The sequence below is a fragment of the Lipotes vexillifer genome, unplaced genomic scaffold, assembly GCF_000442215.2.
Source record: "Lipotes vexillifer unplaced genomic scaffold, Lipotes_vexillifer_v1.1 scaffold252, whole genome shotgun sequence".
NCBI lineage: Eukaryota > Metazoa > Chordata > Mammalia > Artiodactyla > Lipotidae > Lipotes > Lipotes vexillifer.
The window spans coordinates 577791-601890 of NW_006773367.1; positions in this window are offsets into that span (position 1 = coordinate 577791).

Consider the following 24100-nt stretch of genomic DNA (forward strand, 5'->3'; position numbering starts at 1 on the left):
CACAAATATGGAAAAATCCTAGGCCTTATCTTATTTTTCCTGTGTCTCTCAGGGATCACTGTCCTTTGTTGCTGATGTCCAAAGTGTTGAAAACCATTGTTTCATATATTTTTTCTGTTGTGTTTGTTTGTTGTTTCAGGTGGTTTTGTAGATCCTGTTCCTCATACTCCATCTTGACTGAGAGTGGAAATTCAATCTTCTATTTTTTTTTAAATAACACTTTTGTTTAATCTTACCAGAGGTTCATCTATTTTATTAGTATTTTCAAATAACCCACATTTGTCTTTCTCAAGTCTCCTTATGGTATATTTGTTTATTCATAAATATGTTATTTTTATATTTGTTTTCTATGTTACTAATTTCCACTGAATTTAGTTATCTCCTTTCTGATTGGCCAGTAGATTTACACAGATATAAAACATAAACTGGAGAGACTCCCACCCAGATTAACCCCTGGGCAGAATATTCACTTGCCAGATAGTAACTCAGCTCAAGTAACTCAGATGGCTCTTGTTTGGCATACAACATAAGTAAGCTCATCTACATTCCTGAGGGAATTTCTTACAGTGCAATAAAGTACAATTTGATAATGCTAATCAAACATTGTCTCTCCTGAAGAAGTGAAGAAACATGAAAACCCCACATACCAAGTGCTCTAAGCTGCAAAGAACCTACCGTAAACGAAGTACTCAGTTGACAAGAAATTTTGTGATGGCAGGGTGCTCATATCTATTGAGCCATAGTCAATCACAGGGAAATAGAGTTCAGGGCTGGACCCAGCTTAGAATTGAGATTGGGAGCTGGTGAATTTTCACAGAAAACAGTGAATTCTATACAGTGTCCTGAGCCAGGGGATGCATGCAAACAACCATGGCTCCAGGAATCTAGAAGGTAGCGAATTGGGTCATCAGAGGCCAGGGTGATCAAGAAAGTCATCATGTGAATGGGAATAGCTTGAAACTATCCCCATGTACTGAATGGAACATTTATTAACTGAATATTTTAATTTATTTTGGAACTCTTCTCAAGAAAACAGCACCTATTATCACCGGCATGAGTGTCTATGCTTTGTTTTTTTCAAAAGGTTTGGATTCTTTCTCACAGATTTCTATAAGATAACACGCCCAGGCCCTGTGGCACTAACACCGCTCCTTAACACAAATATTGAGTAGCTAATATTTGTGTTCTCAGAACCTAACATACTTTATTACAGAAAGACTGCATATATCTTCCCTTTCTTACACAGATTAAAGAATTTGGGCTTGAGTTTTTGGTTAGAGAGAGTCATTGAATATTTGTAATCAGGCAAAGAGCACATAATTCTGTGCCTTTAAGTCAAACTGATTGAGTCACATGTTATATAACCTGCACTCTACAATAGGAAGCTGTGTTTGTTTCTTCCCTATTCATGGCAACAGTCCTAGATAAGCCAAATGTGCTGCCATGTGCTGTGGGAGGTGCTGTGATAAGTATGGCCATCTTCAAAAAGATCACAGTCCTGTGGAAAAGACTTAAAAACCAAAATATCTAGCAATGACTGGTTTTTATTGCATTTACATGAATGCCTTGTATAGTTACGGGGACCATCTGTGGTGATTCATCAGAGGCACTATGGATAATAAGATCCTCAAAATACTATTTCCACTGATGTTAAATCTGTTTTGATGAGCTATAACAACTAAGAATGGCCACCCTCATTGGCTTTTACAAATCCTCCTGCACTTAAATGAACAGGACTTGTATTATGGCAGATCTGGAAGGAAAATCAATACTACAAGTAGAACAGGAAGTGTTGGCCTACTGTTTTCTCTATGATATTCTAATAATTTAATTATTATACAGATTAGTGAAATACAGTAAAATATTTCTAAGGAAACCAATCCTATTGTCTAAGTTATATACTATGTCTACTTATTTCCCTGTGTAGATAATAATCTGTGGCATTTATTGAATGCTCACTTTGTACCAAAGAATGTTTTGCATATACTGTCTCACTGAAGACTTGTAACAACCCTATGACACAGGTATAGTCACCATCCTTATATTTTAGATGAAAAAATTAATGCTTTAAGTAACTTCAGGATCAGGCATGGTGAATGGGGTACAGCCAGGATTTGAACAAGGAAAGTTAGACTCCATTATGGCTGGTTGCACTGAGCTCACCATGCAGCTGCCCTGTATGAACCACAGATGTAGAGGTTGCCAGCTGGAGAAAGTGCCAGTGTTTCCAGCCATATTATTTGAAAGTAAAGAAGATCACCTTTGTAGTAATGTTGCTGAAAGAAAAAATACATAAATGAACAGAAAGCTAATAGTTTCCTTTACAGCATTAGCCATAGACATAGAAAAATTATGTCTATTCTCTCAATAAAAAAGATAGAAACCTCCAAGGGGGTGGAGTAGAAAGACCCCAAGCTCACCTCTTCCTATGGGCACACTAAAATTACAACTATTTACAGAGTAACTATTGTAGAATGATCTGAAAACCAGCAGAAAAGATTTTCTGCAATTAAAAATATAAAGAAAGAGTCACAACTGGATGGGTAGAAGGGGTGGAAATGCATATAGCCAAGAGCCATACACACAGGGATGTGACCCACAAATGGAAGGAAAATCACAATTACAGAAGTTCTCTCCAAAGAGTGAGGGGTCCTAGCCCCACATCAGGCCACACAGTCTGGGGGTCCTGCACCAGAAACATGATCCCCCAGAATGGTTGGCTTTGGAGGCAGTAGGGATTGTGTATAGGAGAGCCAGAGGTCTGTAGCAAACAGAGCTTTTAAAGGGATCACACAAAATCTCACATGCTCAAAGACCCAGCACAGAAGCAGTAATTTGAAAGGAAACTGAATCAGACCCACTTAATGATTTTGGAGAGCCTCCTGGAAAGGCAAGAGACAACTGGAACTCCCCTGAAGACATAAACACTTGTGGCAACTGTTTGGAGGAGCTCATTCTACCATGAGAGCACTGGTGCAGGTAAGCACCATTTTGGAGTCATCCCTCTACACTATTAGCACTGTGGGCTTACCCACCCACCAGTCAGTGGGCATCAGACCTAGGACCACCCAGGCCAAGCAGCCAGCCACCCTGGGACTTGGCCATGCCCACCAGTGGGCCAGCAACCTCTGCATGAGGCAGGGACTGACAGCCAACTGGGCCAGGGGGCAGCCCCATATACAAGAGCAGCCACAGTAGTCCCACCACAATAGAAGTTTCCACACAGCCCATGTAGAGAGTACCTCTAGAGCATGTAGCTCTAGCAACCAAAGGGGAGTGTGTTGCTGGGCCAGATAGGATATCTTCGTAAGGCCACTTCTCCAAGATCAAGAAACATAACTGCACTGCCTTATTAGAAATACAACAGAGAATTAAGCAAAATGAGGTGACAGAGGAATATATTCCAAACAGAGGAAACAAGATAAAACCCCAGAGGAAGAACTAGGCAAAGTGGACATAAACAATCTACCGAATAAAGAGTTGAAGCAAAGATCATAAAGATGCTCAGTGAACTCAGGATAAGAATGGATGAATACAGTAAGAATTTTAACAAAGAGTTAGAAAGTATAAAGAAGAACCAAACAGAGCTGAAGAATACAATAACTGAAATAAAAAAATACACTAGAAGGAAACAATAGTATATTAGATGGTACAGAGGGACAGATCAGTGAACTGGAAGATGGAGGAGTGCAAATCACCCAAGCTGAACAGAAAAAAGAAAAAAATAAATTAAAAAAATGAAGATGGTTTAAAAGACCTTTGGAATAACAACAAGCATTACTAACATTCACATTATAAGGGTCACTGAAGGAGAAGAGAGAGAGAAAGGGGCAGAGAGTTTATCTGAAGAAATAATAGCTAAAAATGTCCCTAACCTGGGAAAGAAAACAGACATCCAGGTCCAGGAAGCACAGATAGTCCCAAACAAGATGAATCCAAAGAGATCCATACCAAGACATATTGTAATTAAAATGGCAAAAATTAAAGATAAAGAGAGAATCTTAAAAGCAACAAAAGAAAAGCAACTAGTTACATATAAGGAAACTCCCATAAGACTGTCAAATGACTTTTCAGCAGAAACTTTGCAGACCAGAACTGAGTGGCATGATATATTTAAAGTGATGAAAAGAAAAAAACATACAACCAAGAATATTCTTCAAGGCTATCATTCAGATTTGAAGGAGAGATAAAGAATTTCACCGACAAGCAAAAGCTAAGAGTTCAGCACTAAACCAGCTTTACAAGAAATGTTAAAGTGACTTCTATAAGTAAAATCAACCACAATAAGTAATTAAGGGATACACAAAACAAAAAGATGAAAAATATAATGTTAAAAACTGTAAATGTGGAGTGGGGGATAGTTAAAATGCAGGTTGTTAGAATTTGTTTGAACTTAAGAGACTGGCAACTTAAAATAATCATATATACATAAGTCTCATGGTAACCACAAACAAAAAATCTATAACAGAAACAAAAAAAAAAAGAGAAAGAAATTCAAACATAAAACTAAATGTAGTCATCAAATCACAAGGGAAGAGAGCAAAGAACAAAGGAAAGGAACAAAAATGAACTACAAAAATAACCTCAAAACAATTAGCAAAATGGCAACAAGCACATAGCTATCAATAATTATGTAATAAAAATGTAAATGGACTAGACCCTCCTAGAGTGGCTGATACAAAAACATGATCTATGTATATGCTGTCTACAAGACTCACTTTAGAGTTAAAGACACACACAGACTGAAAGCGAGGGGATGGAAAAAGACATTCCATGCAAATGGAAATGAAAAAGCTGGTGAAGCAATACTTGTATCAGACAAAACAAACTTTAAAACAAAGACTATAACAAGAGACAAAGAAGAACCTTACACAGTGATCAAGGGATCAATCCAATAAGAAGTTATAATAATTCTAAATAGATACACACCCAACATAGCAGAACCTAAATACATAAATCAAATTTTAACAAACTTAAAGGGAGAAACTTAAAGGCAGTAATATAATAATAGTATGAGACTCCACTTACATCAATGGATAGATCATCCAGAGAGAAAATCAACAAGGAAACACTAGCCTTAAATGACACAGACCAGAGGGATTTTAATATATATATATATATAAAATATTCATCCCAAAGCAGCAAAATACACATTCTTTTCAAGTGCACATGAAGCATTCTCCAGAATAGATCACATGCTAGGCCACAAAACAAACTCAATAAATATAAGAAGATGGAAACATAACAAGTATCTTTTCCAACCACAACAATATAAGGTTAGAAATCAACACCAAGAAAAAACTGTAAAAAGCACCAACACATAGAATCTAAATAATATGCTACTAGACAGCAGATGGGTCACTGAAAATATCAAAGAGAAAAAAAAAAAATATCTGGAGAGAAAGAAAATGGAAACACAATGATCAAAAACCCATGCAATGCAACAAAAGCATTTCTAAAAGAGAAGTTTATAGCAATACAAGCCTACCTCAGGAAGCAAGAAAAATATCAAATAACCTAACCTTACGCCTAAAGGAACTAGAAAGAAGAAAAAACAAAACCCAAAATTAGTAGAAGGAAAGAAATAATAAAGATCAGAGCAGAAATTAATGAAATAGAGTCTAAAGTAGCAATAGAAAAGATCAGTGAAACTAAGAGCTGGTTCTTTGAAAAGATAAACAAAATTGATAAACCTTTAGCCAGGCTCATCAAGAAAAATAAAGAGATGGCCCAAATAAATAAAATCAGAAATAAAAAGGAGAAGTTACAACCAGCATCACAGAAATACAAAAAGATTACTACAACTATACACCAATAAAACAGACAATGTGGAAGAAATGGATAAATTCATAGAAACATAAAATTTCTCAATTGAATCAGGAAGAAACAGCAATTTTGAACAGACTAATTATCAATAATAAAATTGAATCTGTAGTAAAAAATTTATCAGCAAACAAAAGTCCAGGACAAGACAGGTTCACAGGTGAATTCAACATATAGAGAAGTGTTAAGACCTTTCCTTCTCAAACTGTTCCAAAAAATCATAAAGGAAGGAATAATTCTGAACTCATTCTGTGAGGCCAGTATCACCCTGCTATCAAAACCAGACAAAGACACCACAAAAAAAGAAAACTACAGAAATATTACAGATGAACATAGATGTATAAATTCTCAACAAAATATTAGCAAACCAAATTCAACAAAATAATCAAAAGAATCATATAGCATGATTGGGTGGAATTTATTCCAGGGATGCAAGCTGGTTCAAAATCTGTAACAGTGTGGGTACAGATGGAATGCACCACAGCATAATAAAGGCCATATATGACAAGCCTACAGCCAACATCATACTTAATAGTGAAAAGCTGAAATCTTTTCCTCTAATATCAGGAACAAGACAAGAATGCCCACTCTCACCACTTTTATTCAACACAATTTTGGAAGTCCTAGCCAGAGTAGCTAGGCAAGATAAAGTAATGAAAGGAATCCCAATTGGATAGGAACAAGTGAAACTGTCACTATTTGCAGCTGACATGAGATTAGATATAGAAAATCCTAAAGACTCCACAAAAAAAAACTGTTAGAATAAACAAATTCAGTAACGTTGCAAAAATCTATTGCACTTCTATACACTAATGATGAACTATCAGAAGGAGAAATTAATACAACAGTCCTATTTACAACTGTATCACAAAGAATAAAATACCTGGAATAAACTTAACCAAGGAGGTAAAGTACTTGTATACTGAAACCTATAAGACATTAAAGAAAGAAAGTGAAGAATGAAGAAATAAATGGAAAGATATACTGTGCTCATGTATTGGAAGAATTAATATTGTTAAAATGACCATGTTCCCCAATGCAGTCTACAGATTCAGTGCAAGCCCTATTAAAATAACAATGGCATTTTCCACAAAGCTAGAACAAATAATTCTAAAATTTGTATGGAAACACAGAAGATCCCAAATAGCTGCAACAATCTTGAGAAAGAAAAATAAAGCTGAAGCTATCATGCTCCCTGATTTCAAACTATACTGTAAAGAAAAACTATAGTAATCAAAATAGTACGATACTGGCACAAACACACACACATAGATCAATGGAACAGAATAGACAGCCCAGAAATAAACCCACACACTTATGGTCAATTAATCTTTGACAAAGAAGGCAAGAATATATAATGGGAAAAAGACAGCATCTTCAATAAACAGTGTTGGGAAAACTAGGGAGCTACATGCAAAATAATCAAACTGGACTACTTTCTCACAGCACATACAGAAATAAAAAATGGATTAAAGACTTAAATGTAAAACCTGAAACCATAAAATTCTCAGAAGAAAACATAGGCAGTACACTCTTTGACATTGGTCTTAGCATATTTTTCTTTGCATATGGCTCCTCAGGCAAGGGGGAAAAAAGCAAAAATAAACAAATAGGACTACATCAAACTAAAAAGCTTTTGCACAGTGAAGGAACCTATCAACAAAATAAAAAGACCGCCTACTGAATGGGAGAAGATATTTGCGAATCACATATCTGATGAGATTAATATCCAAAACATAAAAAGAACTCATATAATTAAACATCAAAAAAACAAACAACCTGATTAAAAAATGGGCACAGGACCTGAACAGACATTCTTCCAAAGAAGACATACAAATGGCCAACAGGCACGTGAAAAGATGCTCAGCACCACTAATCATAAGGGAAATACAAAGCAAAACCACAATGAGATATTACCTCAAATCTGTCAGAATGGCTACCATCAAAAAGAAAACAAATAACAAATGATGGCAAGGATATGGAGAAAAGGATGTGCACTTTTGGTGGGATTATTAATTGGTGCAGCCACTATAGATATTCCTCAAAATTTAAAAATTGAACCACCATATGATACAGCAATTCCACTTCTGGGTATTTTTTTCAAAGAAAACGAAAACATCAATTCAAAAAGATATGCATCCCTACGTTCATTGCAGCATTATTTACAGTAGTCAAGATATGGCAGTGACCAAACTGTCCATTAATAGATGAATGGATACAGAAATTATGATATATGTATACAATGGAATACTACTCAGTCATAAAAAAGAATGAAATCTTGCTATTTGTAACAACATGGATTGACCTAGAGGGTGTTATGATAAGTAAAATAAGTCAGACAGAGAAAGACAAACACCATATGATTTCCCTTATATGTGGAATCTAAAAAACAAAACAAATGAACAAACAAAACAAAACAACGAAACCTAATAGATACAGAGAACAGTCTGTCAGAGTGGAGGTGGCGGGGTGGGGCAGGGGTGGGGGTTGAGTGAAACAGGTGAGGGAAATTAAGAGGTACAAACTTCAAGTTAAAAAATAAATGGGTCACAGAGTGGAAATGTACCATATAGGGAATATAGTCAATAATATTTTAATAACTTTGTATGGTGACAGCTGGTAACTAGACTTACCATGGTGATTGTTTTGTGATGTAAAGAAATGTTGAATCACTATATTGTGCACCTGGAACTAACATAGTATTGTAGGTCAATTATTCTTGAATAAAACATTTAATTTAGATATCTAAAAAGATAGAAACCTAACCAATAATAGCATACATATGCTTATATATATATATATATATATATATATATATATATATATGTATTTGTGTAAACTTGTAGTGTATATATGTACAGCTAATTTAGAGTATAGAAAAATAGTTAAGGCAATACATACATCATCATAAATTATCAACTATTTTCTTCTCCTAAATTTATCACAATGCCTCAACAATTTATGAGATACAATTTTAAAGTTAGTGTTAAAAACACCCAACAGTTACTCTGTGTTTGTGCATATATATACACATATAAACACATAAGTACATATACATATATATGTTCCAATTTACTGGGAAGGAAAGTGTATTCAATTTCGTGCTGTTCCATGTCAGGACGTGTACGTAGCTGCTATTGATGGGAAGAGTTTCAGTTCAGATGAGGCCCCTCCACAAACCTTTCTTTCCCACCTCCCAGAACAAAACAAATTCCCTTTCTGGGCACATTGCTTGCATCGCTAAAACAGACCTTCTTTCATGCTGGCTCACATGAAAGCTCACTGTGCACACGTTTCTCTCCCTTTCTGGACTTAAGTAAGGTTGGGAGACCTTTGTCTGGGGTTCCTGTTGCTGCTTGAACATGGGGGCTGCTCAACAGTCATGTCAACATGTGCTTGAATACTTCTTTCTTTCCAAATGAACCCTCTTCTGTTCAATAAGAACAAATTTTTGCTCACTACTGATTTCCCTTTGAGATGGAGTCCTTGTTAACATATCTTGATTTTTAGAGAATGAGGGGTAAGTGTGAAAATGGGTACGTTCACTTTCTATCTTCATTTACTTAAAGTTTTAATTTATTTTCAGGCAAGTGGATTCAATACATGACTTTCCCCAGGGTGAGAGGCTAACGGAGTGGGAAGAATGTCATTTTTCAGTCGACAGAAATAGAGGTAAATCAATCTGGTGCCCACATGCTCTGTGAATGCTGGCGGCCAGCCAGAGTTCAGGTCTCAATTAAGCAGATTAGGCCAAAGAAAGCACAAATGCACACTCAGGCAAATTACCAAAAATTGCTGTTATTCCAACATTCCAACACATTGGATGTCTGAATCTAAACTGTCCCCCCAAAATATTGTGGGTTAAGACTGAGGATGGCAAATCCTCTGGCTGACTCCAAATCTATCTGCTTGAATTTCAGATACACAAGCCTCCATCTGAGGCTACATATCAGGCAGAGGGCCTCTGGGACTCTGTGTGTGTGTGTGTGTGTCTGTGTGTGTGTGTACACATGCACACTGCAGATTCATCATGTCAAAAGCAGTACTTGCTCTGCAGTCCTCATTAGAATAACCACATCACACAATGGTTTCTTTCTAAATAAACAGACAAGGAGAGCTGGCCGATAAGGTCCTTTTAGGGTACACCAGGCCAAATTCAATCAGCGGCCCCTGAATGCAGACAAGTGGTCTTCTATGCTGGCTGGCTTGGGGGACGATATCATCCATCCTGTGCACAGGCCCCCATAATTGCATCTCATTCCTGACTCCTGCAAAATAATGACTCCCTCTTCCCATGGTTTGCAAAACACATGGAAAGGAAATAGCAGATCTGAGCTAACTGGCTCAAGAATTCTAACCAGATGATGGAAAAATGTTTTGTCAAAGCAAGAGTTCTTTGAATTTTTAAGAGCCCTGTGTAATCTAATAAACAGTCTTTCCAAGATAAAGTCCAATATGGGGCCAGCAGGACTATTCACCATTATTTCAGCATCATTTTGCCAATTCTTTCCTTTTGGATTATCCAGAGAAGAATCCAAAGTATAGCATTCGTTTTTAGTCCTCCCCCTACATTTCTTTTTGGCAAGAGTATAAAAGAGTTTTCCCCTTAAGCAACACAATAAATGACACAATTGAAGAAAAGAAAATGTCTTGTAAAACTTCATTGTACTTTCAACTTTATTAAATACACCTCCCCATAAAAGTGATTTTAAGAAGTCTATTAACCTACCATTGGTTTGGTGGGGGAACTGGCTAGTATCTAGCTCCCCGAGTCAGTGGCCCCTTTTATTTGTTTTTATTTATTTTATTTATTTTTTATTTTTTTCTTTTTTGTTTTCAGCTTTTTATTAACAAAAGTCACTTCAAACCAGGAAGCACTATTCAGAGGTTTATGCTTTTGGCCATGACTATGGATGGAGAAGATACAAGGCTGTACCCTGAGCACTTCCTTTGGGACCTCAGAAGCAACATGGTGACTGGCTTTCCTGCTTTCTGGAGAATATGGTCTACAGGAGCGAAGGCACAGTTTACCCATTTTGGCAAATCCTTCCTTCCGACCTCCTGACCACCATTTACCCAGATGTCCATATTCTCTGCCAGGCCAAGCCTGCTGGGGACAAAGCTCTGTACTTCATGATAATCTTTTCTTCATTTTGAAAAATGTTCTTCCCTTTATTGCAAGTAGTTGAAAGCAGGAGAATAATTTTATAATAATTCACATCAAGGTAAGAATGACGGATGCCATTTTGAGGAATACCACTTCAAGTAATTTGTTCATACTTACAGAATAGGGACATACATTTCTTTGAGCATTTCATCTGTTTGAACATAATCTGTTCTGTCCCTGTGTGTCATACACTAGGTAGGTCCCAGTTTTAGATTTGGAATGGTAATGTTAACCCCAAAGGATAAATCTTTATTGATAACATTCTAAGGACTGTGATAGATAAAGAAGACATCTCCAAACCCCTAGATTATACCATACTGGAAACTGATTACCCAGATCACTCTGTAATATTTCTATATCTAAACCAGGTCCAAGGGCTGAAAGCCCTCCTGAGATGTCTTTGAAAGATGCTTCCTTTGCATGGGTGATGGAGCAGAGTGGTTAAATATCAGAAGGCATGTTCTATAGAGTAAAATAAATGACTGCATAATTAATTCCCATATAATCCATTCTCTTCTCTGTTTTGTCAAAACTTTCTACCATTTAATCCTCTATCTGCGAAGTGAATACAGAAGAGGTACAATGAGGCAGCTACTAGTATAGGAAGGGGCTTTCAGAAGACTTGTAGCTCATGTGGATACAGAACTGCAGAAGACAACAGTCAAGGTGTTGTAAAATGAGCTGGCGGAAAAACTAAAGGCAATGGACTAGATAGTGTGAATTAGGGGTTAAACCCTCAGAGATTCAAATGGTTTTCCGGGTGGAAAATTCATTTATCTTGACCTAAGACAGGAAGTGAGGAGCAGAGAGCAGCTACCAAGCAGAAGAAAACCTAAACATTTGAAGAGAGAAAGTCAATGTGCTCCAGGTGCCTATAGTGTAAACATTTCAGGAAAAGTTCCAGAAGTTTGATGGAGCTCATGTGTATCAGTGGAACTGTGCCCTTTCTCCATCTTTCTCTAAAGGGCCAGTAAAACCCAATGCAGGTCACCATGCTGGTTGGACTTCGATGGGGAGGAAAAGGGAACAGATAGAAACAGAGAGAAGGAGTGATACCTCCAGAAGAAATTTTCATGAACATTTTATGATAATAGGATGGACATCTTCAGTGGGGACGAAAGATGGGGAGCAAGTAACACTGAGAAGAAAGATTCATAAATTTAGAGTAGAAAAATTTGACTTGGAATTCCCAGCATTGCTCCCAACTATTTCAAAAGGCCCCTCTTGATGTTGTCTGTCACTATTGTGAAAATTTAAGTTTTCTGCAAAGTTATGTGTGTTTAACTCCCAAGGTAATTATTCCCCTCAAAGGGAGGAAGTCACTGATGGAAATACTCTTAAGTTTATTGGACAGCAAATTTGCATTTATCCTTTCTGGGAGAATTGGTCTGAAGCACTATTACTTGAAGGAACTCTATAAAGAGTAAATATAGATTGAAACTTGACCTTTTTTCTCAATAATCTAGAAAGAAGATGGGCTGTAAATGTCCTGCAAATGTCTTTTTTCTTCCTAGGACCTATGAAACCACTCTCCCGGTCGTAGGCCATCTGGTGTTTGCATTACAATTTCATGTGGTTTTTCACTCACAAGACCAGGTCATCACCCACACTCTCATGCAAGGAATTTTATCCCAGCAATGCTTTGTCCAGCACTTCCACTCCTTCCTTCACATGTTTCTTGAAGCACCATGATTTCTCTGAATAATAAAAGTTTTTTCTCCCTATCTTTTTTCTTCTATAGAACATCCAGATATGAAATCAAAGGTTGTACATAAGCCGTGTACATATTTTATTTGTTTATTTATTCATGAGTATTGGTTGCTTGTTTGCATGCATGGTTTAGATGTTCTCTGTAGAATTAGTCTCTTCTATTTGTGTCAATAATACCCATGTTAAGTTGTAACCTATTTAATGGTAGAAAGTATATTCTTTAGCAAGTAATTTTCAAAATCAAAATATATATATATGCAGAAAGAAAATACTGGAGCTTGTATATTCATACGCATGTACATTAAATGTATATGAATATATGTGTATATACACATATATATGTTTATTTAAATGCATCCTTTTAAAAAATTTTGTATATATTTCCAAACGTTCAAGTTTTTTGCTCGGTGGTTCTTGTAAGCATAATTTCCTGATGATTAAAATATTTTTCTGCTTGGAGTGCGTGATCTCACAGTGGAGATGCTATTTACACCATCATGAATAAGCCATAGCTAAGTGCCATTTGATAACGAACCAATTGTACTGACAATGATGTTCACTCATTGCCTGCATTTTGTTACTTTTTAAAACTGCCTTCAGTTATAATGTGATCTTTGATACTGTTTTTTAATAAGTGAAAAACAATTTATAGTAACTGGCTTTCAGCAATCTGGGGTGAATCATTTCAGATAAAAGTAAAGATGGAGAACAGAAGAGATGGGTTGACTTTACAGTTTACTGAAAACTAGGAGTCAGTGATATTTACAAGGCAAATGGGAAAGGCATCCTTCTTTATTTCCAGTGTTATAACATCTCACTGTGTGGTCAGATTTTTAGGGACGCGTTGGGGCAACCTCTCCGATATTCCCACTGCAGAGCTCCACTGATACGCTGCTTGTGTTTATATTGGATGGTTGGGATTGAACCCAGTAGCAGAGCTTTGATTGTGGAAGGGAAAGGCTGGTTTGAGGCACAGTGTGTGGCTGATATTAGCCCCTTCCTGACCCAGATACCTCTGCACATGGATGTGCCTCTACAGAAACCCAGTGTATCTCATGGTGGGGGTGAGGGTCAATGGAAAGTGTGACATGACTTTAGGGAGGCCAGTCTACAGTTGCAAGGCCTAAGCAACACCACCAAAGGAGGCTTCCTTTGCTTCTGAGCTTTCCTCCAGGGAAGCTTCTACCAGAATGGCAGTGACCGTGATAGCCAGACTCAAGTTTTCTGTGGCGTTAGATGTTCTAGACTGGCAGGCCCTCTTAACCTGATTGAGGTCCCCACCTCCCTCCCTGCAATGTCTCCTGCATTGTACTACCTAAATTTGGCTGCAACAAAGGCAACAGTCCCCAAGAAGTAGCCCTTTAGTCAATGGGAAAAAGTCCTGGTTTTCTCTCAATAAAGGGCTGATAAAAGGGGCCTGATCTCTTGGTAATGTCAAGAAGGTTCAGAGGTCCCTGAGAAGAGAAGAGAGATAACCTCTTAATAATTTGATTGGAGAGCTGGAGTCACTATACAAGCACTGAAAAAACACTGAGAAGAAATAAGGTCGACAAATGTAAAATAGTTAACTAGTAGGAAGCAGCCACTTAGCACAGGGAGATCAGCTCGGTGCTTTGTGACCACCTAGAGGGGTGGGATAGGGAGGGTGGGAGGGAGGGAGACGCAAGAGGGAGGAGATATGGGAACATATGTATATGTATAGCTGATTCACTTTGTTATAAAGCAGAAACTAACACACCGTTGTAAAGCAATTATACTCCAATAAAGATGTTAATAAATAAATAAATGTATTCATTTGATTATTAAAAAAAAAGAAAGAAGGTCGAAAAGTTAACTGCATGGTGAGATTTTAGGTGATTTCATTTTTCTCTTTGTAGAGAAAAAATTCTCTACAATAAGCCTGTATTTTTTAAACCAGAAAAAAATATACAATGTTGAAATATGCACCCCAAACCTGAACACAGTAAAATATTTTAAAATAAGTATGCACTCATGTACAAAAACCCTAAACAAATCAAGGTTGTCAGAAATCACAAAAGATAATTTTATTCACCTTAAAGATGTGAACAATTACTATCTCATTTTCAGATATTCACAGAATAAAATAGCAGGACTGAATTGTGTTTGTGGATAAGAGACGATAGCTTTGTTTTCTCTGTGTCAATTGTTTCTCTCTCTCTAACCAAGATCACATTTACAGAATATCTGCTTCTCCCTTTCTCCCGCCTTTTATTTTTCCATGGTTGCAATCTCCTGTAATTATGGGAAAAAGTCTTTCCTGGAGCAGCAGCTCTGAGATTAGCCAGTTTGGAGCCAACCTGAGTATTCCCAATTGGTGCTAATAATCTTCTTTGTAGGAACACAGTTTTCAAGACAGAGTCAACTCTGCTCTGAGACTTAAAACAGCTGGAAAATGCATGACTTGACGTGCATTAGATCTGACAGCATGTGAATCCACTGTTCAAAAGTACTTAATACCTATTTAATTTTCTTTTCTTGCGTTTTATTTTCTTGTCCTTAAATAATCACCACAGTAATCAAAAGCATTTATGAATTACTGAAGTGGAATTCAAAATACTTTAGCCAATTGACTTCTTGGATAAACAAATGCCAAAGTTCAGGAGAAGGTCAGAAAGTTGGGTGTTGTCTTTTATTTTGAAGAGCTCCATCTTTAAATCGCACACATGTGTCCTTAAACTGTCTGCATTCAACCTGAAAGGGCAAAATGATCCCCAAATTAAGTCTTCTTGCACCTTGGTGATATACATTTATTTAAGAAAACATGAGATCGCCCTTTTGTTAATTTTTTTAACACTAATCTATGCTTCAACATTTAACAAACAGAGTATTTGTTAATGACCATTTTAATTAATTCATTCATTCATTCTAACCTCTCTGGATTACATCAAGGAATAAAACAAACAAAAATGTCCATGTGGAGCTTAAATTCTAGTCAGTGAAGAATAAACATAATAAATAAGTAAAATATGTAGTATGTTAGGTGCTATGGGAAACACAGAGTGGGACAGGGGACATCAGGAGAAAGCAGACTGCAGCTTTAGATAGGGGAGGGAGGGTGGGAATCTGGGTCAGTTTCATTGAGAAGGTGACTTTTAGGTAAAGACTTGCAAAAGGGGAGTGGGTTAGTCAAGAGAAGGGAGTGACCCAGGCAGGCAGAATAAATGGTGCCAGAGTCCTGAGGAGGGAGGGAGAAAGGGAGAGGGGGCTGGTCAAGGGACAGCCTTGCAGCTGGAGAGAGTGAGGGAGGGGTGCTGCTGTGGAAGATGATGCCAAAGAGAGCAAGGGTAGGGGGTGGGTAGAGATTATGTAGGGCTCCTAGGCCAAGGTGGAGATCTTGACTTTCCCTTTGAAATGAGAGCCATAGCAGGATTTTTAAAGGAGGACTGGCTTGACCTGACTTCCAGGGATCACCCTGGCTGCAATGTGGAGACTAGATCGAAGCAGGCAAGGGTAGGAGCAGGGAGACCAGGGAAGAAGTAATCGCAGTGCTTCTGATGCAGGTGCTTAGACTAGGTTGGCAGCAGAGCAAGGGAATGGGAAATGGTCAGACTGAGCCTGTTGTTGAGGTGGAGCTAACAGGGCTTGCTGTTGGATGGGAGTCGGGTGTGAGGGGAAGAGAGAAGAAAAAGATGAGGTCATCCAAGTACTCACGGGCTGAGCAATGGAAAGGGTGGAGCAGCCATCCACTGAGTTTGTGTTTCTCTATTTCAGGGACTCAGTGGTAAACTTCCAGAAGGCAGGGGTCAGTGTCCTGTGTATTCTGTAAACCTCATTGAAACATGATAAAAATTATGTTAAACATAAAATAAAGTTTAAAGTTTCCCTCATTTGGCCTTTTCTGGCCCACAGGGAGGTCTCATCTTTTACCTTGGGGCCAGCCAGCCACGGATAGCTCCCCTCCCCATGCTGTTAGTCACCTACTTGCTCCCCAGGACAGTCCTAGCGGTGACCTTAGGACGCTAAGGGAGTGGGTTTCTTCCTCTCTACTCGGGTATTATTTTACCCTCCGGGCTCCACATGGGTCCAGGTACTTTTCCAAACAGGTGCCAGTCCACAGAGAGGGATGGGGGAAGAGGAGGGAAATCAGCTCACACCCCTGCTCTATCAAGTTCTCTTGCTGCAAACTTACAACAATGTGGACTTAATGCAGAGGACATGGGACAAGCATTTTTGAAGCTTTTTACAGGGCAATTACAGGAAAAGAAATGCCTGACACTGGCCAGGTGTAAACAATAGGGAGTAATTTGTGCCGATGCAGCAAACCAGAGTCCCAGGCAATTGCTGCTGCGTGGAAATATAGGTGCAATAAACTAGGTATGTGTGTGTGAGCTGATTGCAGCCCAGGACCCCACCCCAGCCCCTGGTCCCGGGCATCAGAGAAGTCCCATTAGGACCTTCCGTTGGTCATTTGAAGGCTCCTCCTTCTGCTAACTTTCCTGTTCTTCCCACAGTCCTCTCTTGGACCTATTCATTGTTGGTGCTCCTTATTCACCATCCCTGGTAATTTCCAGACTCAGGAAAAGTAACCAGGTCCTAGATGCTTTCAACCCTCTGTGTCTTGCCAGCTGTCCCTGTAAATGCTGCAGGGGTTTTTCTATAGATATAAAGTAATTCACATGTTTTATATTTCAGTATTTGCTTATAAAAATTTGCCAATGTACTCGCCCTGAAGCAGGCTGCAAGGGAATCTGTAGCCAATATGCCAATACTAGAGGCTAACAATCCTTTCCATTTTTGCCAGGTTGGCAGAAACAGTATCACATTTTCTTTTCATCTGCACTTTCCTGACTACTCATGAGACTGAATACCTTTTCAAGTGTTCATTGGCCATTTGTATTTCCTTCTGTGGATTAACTACTTGTACCCTTAGACCCTTTTTCTACTGGATGATTTGTCTGCCTTTCCTTTAACAGTTGTATGTTTTGCAAGTATTTTCTCCCAAGTTGGTTTTTAAAATTTATTTGTTTGTATTTTATGTTGTTAATGGTATCTTTCATAGTGCAGGAAATTTTCCTCTTAAAGTCATCAAATTCAATTTTATTTTCCCTTCTGGGTTCTGGGTTTTTTTAATCTTCCTTAGCAAAACTTCTCCATATCAAGACTGTAAAGAGATTCTTCTTTACTTTCTTCTAATAAATTTATAATTTTGGTTTTTACGTTTGGCCCTTTGCAATATTCATTTGAAAATTATTTTTATTTTTTTTTAATTAAAAAAAATTTTTTTTTGCGGTACGCAGGCCTCTCACTGTTGTGGCCTCTCCCGTTGTGGAGCACAGGCTCCGGACGCACAGGCTCAGCGGCCGTGGCTCACAGGCCCAGCCGCTCTGTGGCATGTGGGACCTTCCCAGACCGGAGCACGAACCTGTGTCCCCTGCATCGGCAGGCGGACTCTCAACCACTGCACCAACAGGGAAGCCCTGGTCACCTTATTTCCGATAAAGGAGGCAAGAATATACAATGGAGAAAAGGCAGCCTCTTCAATAAGTGGTGCTGGGAAAACTGGACAGCTACATGTAAAAGAATGAAATTAAAACACTCCCTAACACCGTACACAAAAATAAACTCAAAATGGATTAAAGACCTAAATGTAAGACCAGACACTATAAAACTCTTACAGGAAACATAGGCAAAACACTCTATGACATAAATCACAGCAAGATCCTTTTTGACCCACCTCCTAGAGAAATGGAAATAAAAACAAAAATAAACAAATGGGACCTAATGAAGCTTAAAAGCTTTTGGACAGCAAAGGAAACTGTAAACAAGACGAAAAGACAACCCTCAGAATGGGAGAAAATATTTGCAAATGAAGCAACTGACAAAGAATTAATCTCCAAAATTTACAAGCAGTTCATGCAGCTCAGTATAAAAGCAAACAAACAACCCAATCCAAAAATGCGCAGAAGCCCTAAATAGACATTTCTCCAAAGAAGATATACAGATTGCCAACAAACACATGAATGAATGCTCAACATCACTAATCATTAGAGAAATGCAAATGAAAACTACGAGGTATCATCTCCCACCAGTCAGAGCAGCCATCATCAAAAAATCTACAAACAACAAATGCTGGAGAGGGTGTGGAGAAAAGGGAGCCCTCTTGCACTGTTGGTGGGAATGTAAATTGATACAGCCACTCTGGAGAACAGTATGGAGGTTCCTTAAAAAACTAAAAATAGAGCTACCATATGACCCAGCAATCCCACTACTAGGCATATACCCTGAGAAAACCATAATTCAAAAAGAGTCATGTACCACAATGTTCACTGTAGTTATATTTACAATAGCCAGGACACGGAAGCACCCTAAGTGTCCACTGACAGATGAATGGGTAAAGAAGATGTGGCACATATGTACAATGGAATATTACTCAGCCATAAAAAGAAACGAAACTGAGTTATTTGTAGTGAGGTGGATGGACCTAGAGTCTGTCATACAGAGTGAAGTAAGTCAGAAAGAGAAAAACAAATACCGTATGCTAACACATATATATGGAATCTAAAAAAAAAAAAAAAATGGTCATGAAGAACCTAGGGGCAGGACAGGAGTAAAGATGCAGACCTACTAGAGAATGGACTTGAGGACACGGGGAGGGGGAAGGGTAAGCTGGGACAAAGTGAGAGAGTGGCATGGACATATATATACACTACCAAATGTAAAACCGATAGCTAGTGGGAAATAGCTGTATAGCACAGGGAGATCAGCTCAGTGCTTTGTGACCACCTAGAGGGGTGGGATAGGGAGGGTGGGAGGGAGGGAGATGCAAGAGGGAGGAGATATGGGAACATATGTATATGTATAACTGATTCACTTTGTTATAAAGCAGAAACTAACACAACATTGTAAAGCAATTATACTCCAATAAAGGTATTAATAAATAAATAAATAAATAAATAAATAAATAAATAAATAAATAAAAGCGCTATACAAGTTAAAAAAAAAAGATCAATTCCAGTGGCTGCCTACAAACTACTCATCTGTGGTGGGATCTCTGTATTGCTTCCACCACTGTAGGTAATACTTGTCATTTGTTGTCAAGTTTGGAAATTGGTGTTTATTTAATAAAGATGCTGTTGTTTTAAAAAAAAAAAAGAAGAAAGAAAGAAAAGAAAGAAAGAAAGAAAGAAAGAAAGAAAGAAAGAAAGAAAGAGAAATAAAGAAAGAAAGAAAGAAAGAAAGAGAAATAAAGAAAGAAAGAAAGAAAGAAAGAGAAATAAAGAAAGAAAGAAAGAAAGAAAGAGAAATAAAGAAAGAAAGAAAGAAAGAAAGAGAAATAAAGAAAGAAAGAAAGAAAGAAAGAGAAATAAAGAAAGAAAGAAAGAAAGAAAGAGAAATAAAGAAAGAAAGAAAGAAAGAAAGAGAAATAAAGAAAGAAAGAAAGAAAGAAAGAGAAATAAAGAAAGAAAGAAAGAAAGAAAGAGAAATAAAGAAAGAAAGAAAGAAAGAAAGAGAAATAAAGAAAGAAAGAAAGAAAGAAAGAGAAATAAAGAAAGAAAGAAAGAAAGAAAGAGAAATAAAGAAAGAAAGAAAGAAAGAAAGAAAGAAAGAAAGAAAGAAAGAAAGAGAAATAAAGAAAGAAAGAAAGAAAGAAAGAAAGAAAGAAAAGGTGCTTTAATCAGAAAAGCCTGGAATCTGGGGAGGAAGTGGACTCGTCCTGAGACCAACTCTGAAGATTCTGCTCAGCCATGACAGTTTTAAAGGGGAAAAAGGGGGAAGAATCTCAGTGAATCATCGAGGCAGGAGGTTCTGTGTCATTCTCCATTGAGTGCAGACTGGCTGACTCTCCAGATGTTATCTTGCCTGCATGATATGCCCTCAGGATTGCAAATGGAGCTGCTGGGGGTAGAAAGCTAGTCATTCTTTAACTACTTCATTCTTGATTCTTACTTCTTTTTATCTAGGAAAAGAATCAACAGGTTAGGCAAGGCATGCTGTGCCTTCAGGGGAGCATAAGTCAGGAGTTACATTAAATTACCTAGTGATCTCATTCCTATAATTAGGCTCTTTTAAGGTTAGAGGGGAACAGAAATGGGTAAACAGTAAAGGGGCAAAAGAGCTGCTTTCAACACCACTTGGAGTGATCTTACAATGTTTGTAACCTTGAGAGGCTCAGTCTTTGATTTCTGCAGGATCTTGTTGACTTTGGACACTCCATCTGGTGACTACGCTGCAGAATGCTTCTGCTTCTCACCTCCTTCACCTTCCATACTCCTACATTCATCAGTGGAATCCAACTAAACAGAGATCGACTGAAAAAATCTACAGTGGAGGCCAGACACAAAGAGGCTGGACCTTTGAGGGGATGAAGGCTAGGGGAATAAGGAATAAGGTCCAAGGATTAGGACAGAAACTGCCAACTGCAGAACTGAAGATAGTGACGGCCAAGACTAAGTCCCTTCACCCCACAGTTCATATTAAACATTTTAACCAGCTGGTCTTGATTATCAGAAAGTATGCCAACCATAACAGTGTCACCCTACTTGTCAAAGCTTAGGGAGGATCTGGGGCCACCAGCTTTGTGTGTCAAGGGAAGCATTCAGTGGGGTTCAGGGAAATGATCATTATTTATCAACCATTATGTCAGTATTTCAATATTTAACAAACAGCATGGCCTTCCTAAGGTGTGCCAATTGACTGCCAGTCCTGTCACATTCATGGCAAGAATCAGGGGAAGGAGTTGAATGGATTAGAGAAAGATGCCCAGACTTTCTCCCTTGTGGACTTTGTATGGTGAGAAAAGATCACATGAACCTGAAATAAAGGCCCAATTGCACTTTCTCTGGAAATCTGTGTGTTGGCTTCATCACGGAAGAGGGAGATTGTATCTGTAGGAACCACACTTTGCATCAATGGTAAGAGCTGGAGTTACTCAGTGACTGTCAAAAAGAAGAGTCTGGAGCCCTGATCTAACTTGCAAATTTTGCTCAGTTCTACAATTGAGCTCTGACATACCCCCCTCACTTGCCTCCCACAAATAGCTCTGATAACAACTCCTGTTTAGAAGACACTTTAACATCTGTGAGGTGCCTTCAATGGACATTTTTTATTTGGGTTCTAACATCAATAAGGTGATGTAATTCATATTACCCCCAGGTTGTAGATAAGCAAGGTGCTGCTACCATGGTGACTTGCCCAATGAAACTGTGATTTAAAACTAAATCCACCCCCACTCCCACCATCCTGTGCTCTTTTAACATGATGTCAAATGAATTACACGCTTTTAGTCAGAAATAATCTAGGATTTAAAATTTTAAAAACATTTTTCAAAGTTATTTAAAGAGTGAGGGGCAACTCTAATCAATTACAGAAAGAACTTTCTTCCTTTAGACCAAGGATCCTTTCCTATTCCCTACTCCTGCCAGCACAGGAAGCCCATACGACTGGAAAAGGAAAGGGGCTAATGAGGGAGTCAGTTTAAATCCTGGAGTCTCTTAAGAAGCTCTAAGATTAGAAAAATCTTAACAAGTGGTCCCAAAAAGAAACCTCAGAAAATGAAGCCTGAATACGGTTTTTAAAAATCACCAAAATTTACTGATAATCTGTAATTTGAACTTAGCACTTTTAAAGTGTATTCAACAAATTAATATTCTTGGGGAACACGTTTGCCCTTGTCAGTTGTTGTACAAGCATACCTCGGAGATATTGTGGGTTCTGTTCTATGTCACAGCAGTAAAGCAAATATCATGATGAAGCACATCACGTGAAGTTTTTGTTTCCCAGTGCATATAAAAGTAATGTTTACACTAAACTGTAGTCTGTTAAGTGTACAACTAAGTTATGTCTTAAAAAACAATGTATATACTTTAATTAAAAAATACTTCATTGCTAAAAACTGCTAACCATCATGTGAGCCTTCCCTGGGTCGCAATAGTAACATCAAAGATCACTGATCACAGATCACCATAACAAATATAATAATGATGAAAATGTCTGAAATATTATGAGAATTACCGAAATGTGACACAGAGACACCAAGTGAGCAAATACTCTTGGAAAATGGCACCTATAATCTTGCTCAGTGCCACAGGGTTGCCATAAACCTTCAAATTATAAATTTCAATATCTGCAAAGCATAATAAAATGAGGTATGCCTGCATTTCAACAGTGCTTTCTTTAGGAAAATACTCTCCATTCCTTGTAAATTACTGAAACCTCTAAGGGTTCAAACTAAAGGTTCTCATTTAGATTATTTACACAAAAATCTTCATAATCCCATAGGAAAACAAATCTTTATTTCAAAATTGATTTTCATGTTTAAAAATCTTTGGGGAAGGAAGTTGAAGTACTAGGAAAGGTATACTAAGAAATAAATTGTGGGAAAATTAAGGGAAGTTGAGGGTAAAAACTAAATTGATGAGCATATTTCAAAACAGCTCTGAGCTACCAATAGCTCATCTCTCCACACCTGTTCCCTTGTCCCTTCTTATGTGAGAACTTCATCCAAGAAGTGGGACTATTTGTTACCAGCCACGTCCATTTGTTCTTTCTCATTAAAATAAAAGATTTTCAATTCATTTGAGGGATTTAAACTCTAGTAAAATTTTCAGCATTTCCAAAGCTACTTAATACTCCGTTATTCTTCAGAGATCAGTATAATCCCCTAATTTATGTTTATTTTCCTCTGAAGCTATGAGTTTGGTTTTTAAAATATGAAAAGCCACCACAGCAATTTTCTTGGAAAGTTCATGGACACAAATAGTTTTACCTTTTCACCTGTTTTATTGGCTCTGTCTTTTTTTGAACATTGACTTAATTTTATAAATCTAGATATTCTCATTTCACCAGTTTTCTGTGCCCTCAAGGTGGTCCAAGTGGGAAGGGAATAGGTGAACTTGATTTTTCTTCTGTGAATGTGAGCACAATCCTCTCAGCCCGAGGGCACAAGCTCTGCAGGCCTCTTGCCCTTACAGGCATGGGGGTTTGCACCCTGCAGAGACAAAAAATCATTTCAAGTCCCCTGAGGACCAAAAGACCCAGATTAGAGGGCAAAGTAACATCTGGGAGAGAGAAGAAAAGACAGAGGAAATATCAATATTTGGCATTTCTAAAACTTTAGTTTTAAGCCCAAATAATTTCTTGAAAGTCACCTTTGGGTGAGAGGGCTCATTGATTTTTTATTTCTTTAGTTTCTTTTCAAGTCCTACTTCTGTGTCTGCTGCTGGATTGTCAACTCCCTGGCACAAAAGAAGGCACTGAAGTTCCCAAGGCTTTTCAGAGAACAAAAGGGAGCCTGCCTCACACTGATAAATTACTTATGTTAGCACCTGTAAGTCTGTTTCGCATTTCACTCCAATCTTTATTCACTGCTGATAACAGCAACTGAAAATGAATCCTGACAGCCTGTTGCGATTTTACAGTATCAGCAGGGAAAGCCCGCGC